This window comes from Ruditapes philippinarum, unplaced genomic scaffold (assembly GCF_026571515.1).
Source record: "Ruditapes philippinarum isolate M1 unplaced genomic scaffold, ASM2657151v2 ctg10384_1_1_1_1, whole genome shotgun sequence".
NCBI lineage: Eukaryota > Metazoa > Mollusca > Bivalvia > Venerida > Veneridae > Ruditapes > Ruditapes philippinarum.
The window spans coordinates 31,810-37,940 of NW_026852892.1; positions in this window are offsets into that span (position 1 = coordinate 31,810).

A 6,131-nucleotide genomic window follows, 5' to 3' on the forward strand; every position below is an offset into this window, starting at 1 on the left:
AAATTGGAATGAATGTTCTTTTATGTACATGAAATTTATATGGCGGCCATCTTGAAAATGGCGGCCATCTTGAATGAGCAGAGATATTTTTGGGCCCACTTCACTTTTGAAATCTACATGGTCTAAAGATAATTTCCTGAAAGTTTCATGCTTGTATCACAATTTGCACTATTTTGACAGCAGATACCTTATTTCCCGCCCCACTATTTTCCGATAGTAAGGTCACTCATATATCACACGATTGTATAACTCGAAGTTATGATTTTAAATTGAAATAATAATATTTGTAAAGAAGTCAGTCATCCGAATGCATTTTCATATCTTTTCTGGTATCGAATAATTATAACAGAATGATAAACTACTATTTTAGATAAAGATTGTTTACAGATACGATATAAAGATTTGTAAATATCGTATATCTTAGTCTTGTATTCCAGGTGTAGAGATAAATAATCAGAATCATAATTGTATGACTTAATAATCGCGAAATTCGCGGTGACTACGAATGAGCGAAAGTTTGTCTCCGGGAAAACGCCATCGTTGTAAAAAAACGAAATATTGTTTCCGCGAACGTATCTAGGAATGCAATAAATGATTCAATATTGGCTTGTTTGAATGTTTATGATTGTTAAAGGGAAGGGTAAGATTACGTAAAAGACTAAATGTTTTTAAGTCACAATGACGTCATTTGCATTGTATGTTCCCGTCAGAAAGAATAATTTAGCAAACTCTGCATTTTGGTCTAAACAAGAGGAAGTCAGAATGGAAAGTCTTAGAATGAAATGTCGATTTTCTTCAAAAAATTTAAATTTTACGGAAATGTTTAAAATGCTGATATCTTACTTTGTTTCATTCAGAGGAAATTCAAATAATTGTTATCGATACTTAATTGTGTGAGCAAAAATGGATTCACCGACAGATTTTAAAGTATTGACTAAAGGGTTGAAAATTCCAAAAATAAAAACGATGTATTCACTTAAAAAAAGTTGTGGGTTATTGTAGAAAAAGTCAGTAATTTGGTTATCAAATGTCAAGGGCAGTTTACTGTTAATATCAAACTTGTGTTTCTTACCAAAAAAATCTTGTTATAATTGTTCTTCCTTTCCTTTGTTACTTACTATTACAAATCAAATCAATCAGTTTATTTCAAAGACATGGACAATTGTTCATAAAATGAAAATCTTAAATGTTATCATCGTCTTTTTGACGTCTTTACTTAGTTTTTACTAACAGGGGCATACACTCTACATATGTTTGACTTAATGTCAGAACGTAACTGTGAGCATACAAGCAACCCAAAACCATGTTATAATGTATTTATTTCGTAACTGCTAAATATTCATTGGCGTGGTAATATTACCACGAGTGCGATCATGACACGACGCCAGCTAGCCATAAACCAGTATACATTTCCTCACAACATTCGCCATGGTTGGGATAATATAAGTGTTAGAATTTTTTATTTCTCCAATGTACTCAAGTATTTCATGTAAATGCTTAAACAAACCTGTTTCCATATTCTGTGAACTTTTTGGTGATTCCTTTTGATATAATTCAGGCAACCCGATTTCACCGTCATCATCAGATGATTCGCTAACATACTTATCTTCAGAACCATATTCTGAAACATACATTAAACATGTTTAAATTTTGCAAAAGCACAAAATCGTGTGAACATTCGAAACAATTGTGAAAAGTTGTTCTTTGAACAAACAAAAAGAAGAAAGAAAATAGAAAACAAAAATATTTAAAAATCTCCCCCATGACATTTGGCGTCTTTAGATTGTAAATATTGTGTTAAATTACTATAAATATGCCTTCTCAGAGTTACTAAAGACAATTGCATTGTGTTTACAATAAATAATTTTTGAAAATGTTAAATGCGTCAAGTTTTTGAGAGATGCATTTTCATACGACATGAAAAAGAAGGGAAAATATAAGTGGTTTTATAAATTGTACATCTATGTTTTACTAACATTATAATCTAACTATCCTAATTTAAATCAAAATCACAAGTTTATTAAAGTGTAAATTAATTTCTACATAAATGATGTCAGCATAGGTAACACTATTGCTACAAAATTAATATTTCACCGCTTAAACAAGACAATACACGCCCGAATATAAATCTGTTTGAGGGATAAACACAAATTATTCAATTATGGTAGAAACCCAATCAATGAAATTGTGTTCACATGTTTTATCTTAATTATCCTTATGATACTATATGACCTCTAAGGCTGAAGCACTTTTTATTCTAAAAACATGAAACGTTTATAGAGGTCTACTAGGCAATGATATATGCCAAATATTGAAGCATTGTTATTGTATTGATCAACAAAAAATAAGAAGTATTTTCCTAAACCTTAGTCTGCAATCGAATTTCGGGACAGGGCCAATTTTGACATGAAGTTCAGAATTAATATTACCTTACATTTGTAGATATCTCGAATTGATGTTACATGCACCTTTTATCTAATATTATATCATATTTCAAATATCTAACATTAAACGTGTTTGTCTACATGAGTTTATTTTAAAACAAGTGACAAGGGAAGTCCAATTTTGACCCCAGGGACATTTTCTTTATCAGTTTTGCAAAGGTTCACAAAGAATAACATGCTTTGCCTAAATATTTCAACTCTTGGCATTTTAGTTTCACAAAATAAGACTTGAATGTGCTTTCTCTTAGAAGACTATATTAACTAATTGACCAAGAGGCGGGGCAAAAACTGACATAGTAAACACCAGATTGGTAAAGGCCATCAAGGCAATGCTATATGTCAAATGACTCTAGTTATTGTAGTTTCACCAAAATTAGACTAAAATGTGTTTCTATAAAAAATTATCTGAAGTAAATTTTAACCCAAACGACACGATTAATACAAGTCTGTGGTCCACACTATGATATTACAAGCCATAGTTTAGCTTTGTTATTTGACACACATTTGTGCCACTCTATCCGTTCAGAACATACAGAGCGGACACACAATTTTTTGTATTTTTTATGGTTCTGAGCGTTTTGATCTGTAAAGAGTATTAGATTATCTAGAAATATTATCAGTTCCATTGCAACCCTAGGTAATAACCGTTAAACTTTCAGGAAGAAAGATAAGAACTTATTAATATCAAAATTAAACGTTTTCGAAAATAAAAAAACATCAAGAAAACCGCTTAATTAATGTTTATGTTTTGTGAGTATTTAAATATTATATTTCTTGATATCAACGACATTTATATGTAAAAATGATATAAAGCAATTTCGGTTCAATAAAAATCTCCAAAAATTATTTTCTCATCTTAATGGGAAAATTTCTACTATAATATCTCTTCAGTAAAGAATACACATTAAGAACAAACGTTTACTATAATTATTCTAAAATCCAGACATGTGAGTTTGAAATGAATGTCACAAAATTATGATTTAAAAATGGAAATTAAGTTACTAAAATTCTTGTATCAATATTTACCAAACAGTTAATATGATGGACTACAAGAAACGTTCAAGTCAACAACTGTTGACGTGTAAATTCATGAAATGTTTGTTAAAAACACTATTAGGAATATCTGCCCTTAATCAATTGTGCTTATTCTTTCCTTTGTGCGTTTTTTTATTTCCATTAACATCATAATTATTTGTATATTTGCAATAATTGTTATAAAGAAAGCAATCCATTTACCAATAATAAGAGAGCTTTTTTGCTTTGAATATGAAAATAATGTTACAACAAACCTTCTGACTCATCTTGGGGGTCGTCCGTCTGGAAAGACAATGTCGTTCCTGTTCTTGATTCCTGTTCCGTGTTTTGTTTTGCCTTATTAAGCTCACTTTCTCCGACAGGTGGTCTATATACACTTTCATGTTCATAGTTATCTTCATTATCCTTCATTATTGATTTATAATAGTCTGAAACAATGTATTATGATAAGTATATCATTTGAGTATTAAACAACTTCATAAACCTGTCCATAAATATAACTATTCGAGGAGTTGTATCTAGGGGTTTGACCTAGTTTTATCCATTGAGATGATTTGGATAAGTTAAAAAAACACATTATTAAAAATATTTATTTCTATTTCTGCAGAAAAAATGTGCAGATATATCCATAGCGTTAGACAATTATCAAGCAGCTGATAAAATGTTTTTTAAACAAATGCGTATTTGCCTGTGGTTTAAACAAGATATAATGAAGTTCATTATTTGCTCTCAAATTCACATTTTGCAGCTAGGACACTGAAATAAATATTTGAAAAAAATGTATGTAGTAAGTGCAGTGTATTTGTCATCAACTCTTCCATAATTTCAAGCAAAATCTATCATGAATAACTCCGCTGTCACAAGCCCAGTAGTATATCATGCTATTATGCAACTTATTATTACGCAACCAGCTCGAGACAGCGTATGTCCATGTTTTTTTCTAATTGTTACTAACAAACCCAGGCAAAATGCATAATTGATATCATATATATCATGATTAAACATTTCGAAATATGACATTGGAATGTGTTTGGAAACTGTAGTTGTTTAAGTTTATATTTTTTTTTTCTTTTAACCAATTTTAATGTCAAGGACTACCTTATGTATGTGCATAACACATAAATTAGTGTACTTTCTATATTTATTCCAAGAAACGATTATGCAAATAGAAAATTTAACTGTCTATAAATTATTTCTAAAATAAAACCAGGACTGTAAGAACGAACTTACTTTTTGTAGAAACCTTTCAAGCAGAATACACAATACATGTCATAATGTAAATTGGAAAGGATACATAAAATGTAGTTAGCATTGAAAACACGAGCCACTATCTAGCTTGGGCCTTGTTGGGCTATTTCTTATATTGAAAGTCAAACAGTTATCAGTAGAAGAATACTGTAATATCTATTAGTGTACTCCTAAAAACATAATATAAATACATAAAGTAAATTTTAAATTTGAATTTGACTGTCAACAGATTTAAGTAAAGGTCATAGTTGAATGATAGTCATATAAAGGTCAAAGTTATATCAGAAAAAATCAATGTGTTGTTTTGTGTTCGTTTGCCCAAGCATGAATCAAATCTCTATAAAATAACAAAGTAATGACAATTCCAGCTGACTCCAAATATTTTTTATCAAATAAAGGTCAAGGCCATATATGAACTTGAAGGGTTTTTGTCACAAAAACATGTCTCCCAAAGCTGTGTATGGTTCTGATCACTCCTTTGAATTTTGGCGGTTTGACATGTGATAGATTTTTTCTATTTTGAACTCCGAGAGCCATTTTGTGCAGTGAAACAAAACAGGCCGGTAATGTGCACAACTAGGGATGGCACTGTTCACTCCTGTGAAGTTTAATTGAAATCTAACCAGCAGTTGTGAAAGCCGTAGAAGATTTTTCTGTTTATAGCTCTAACAGCAGTTTGTGCAGCGAAGTTTAACGTGCTGGCAATTTGCACAACAAAGTACTGTTCACTCCTATAAAGTTTGGTTGAAATCCCACCATTAGTTTGACCTGTGAACAAGATTTTTCTATTTTAAGCTGTGGCGGCCATTTTGTGCAGTGAAACGGAACTTGGAGGAAATGTGCACAACTAGGGATGGTACTGATCACTCCTGTAAAGTTTGGTTGAAATCCCACCAGAAATTTGACCCGTGAAAGCCAACAAGATATTTCTGCTTCTAGATCTTGCAGCCATTTTCGGTTCTATCGCGAAAACATGTTTCTGAGCAGGCGCGTGTAACGAGACTGTTCCCGCCAAATTGCTATATGTTTTGAAAAGTTACATATTAATGTTAGATACATATAATGAATTACTGATACTATTTTAATGTACTACGTAATTTGCATTTAACCATGACTCGCACAAAACTTCCTGTAATTACTAGGTCTTACGCACACGTTTCAGTCAAACACATATCATCAACCTTTTTCCATGAAATTGAAAGCCCATTCAGAAAAATAGTCTACTACTTTAAGCTAGTGAAATTCAATGAAAATGGTTGCAAATGTGTCAGTCGTTCTAAGGAAATAACACATGTTACATCATTAGATATTTTGTTAATTTTGATTGTACAGACTGATATTTTATTCTATCTTAAGTTTATATATTTCTAGTGATTAAACATAAATAAACATCTATACGAAGTC